The sequence below is a fragment of the Echinops telfairi genome, unplaced genomic scaffold (genome assembly GCF_000313985.2).
Source record: "Echinops telfairi isolate 266 unplaced genomic scaffold, ASM31398v2 ScPeMD7_7468;HRSCAF=8506_0, whole genome shotgun sequence".
Lineage (NCBI taxonomy): Eukaryota > Metazoa > Chordata > Mammalia > Afrosoricida > Tenrecidae > Echinops > Echinops telfairi.
This window is the reverse complement of record NW_022111369.1, coordinates 93385240-93386092: the sequence shown is the minus strand read 5'-3', so window position 1 is coordinate 93386092 and position 853 is coordinate 93385240.

The window sequence follows — 853 nt, the reverse complement described above, 5'->3', positions numbered from 1 at the left end:
CCCTGCGGATTGCTGAGTTTGTAACTCTTTACAGAAATAGAAAGTGCTGTCTTTCTCCCAAGGCTTGAGGCAGACACAACTTAGTCCTCCAAGTCCTTGCTTTTCAATACCCTAAAGCAGTCTTGTGCAGCAGATTTACCTAATGTAACCCATCTTTTGATCTCTTGACTGCTGCTTCCGTGAACATTGATTGTGGATCCAAGCAAGATGAAATCCTGGGCAACTTCAACCTTTTCTCTTTTTATCATGATTGTACCTCTTGAACCAGTTGTGAGGATTTTGATCTTCTTCACATTGAGTCGTAATCCATTCTGAGAGCAGAAACCCTTGATTTTCATCAAGCATTTACGTCCTCATTTTCAGCACACAAAATTGTGTCTTCTGCCTATCACACATTTTTAATGAATCTTCCTCCAATCCTGAAGTCATATTCTTCTTCATGTAAGTGAGATTCTCTGCCTATTTGCTCACCATACAGATTGAATAAGTATGGTGAGAAGATACAAAGCCGATGAACACCTTTCCTGATTTTAAACCATGCAATATTCCCTTGTTCTGTTACCACAACTGCCACTTGTCCATGTACAAGTTCCGCATAAGCTCAATGAAGTGCTCTGGAATTCCCATTATTTTCAAGTTTATCCATAGTTTATGATCCATACAGTCAAATGTCTCGGCAAAATCAATAAAACATAAGTAAACATCTTTCTGGTATTCTCTGATTTCAACCAAGATCCATCTGACATCAGCCATGATATCCCTTGTTAGTCCCCTTCTGAATCTGGCCCAAAGCTCTGGCGGCTCCCTGTCAATGTACTGTTGCAGCTGCTTTTGAATGATCTTAAGCACAACT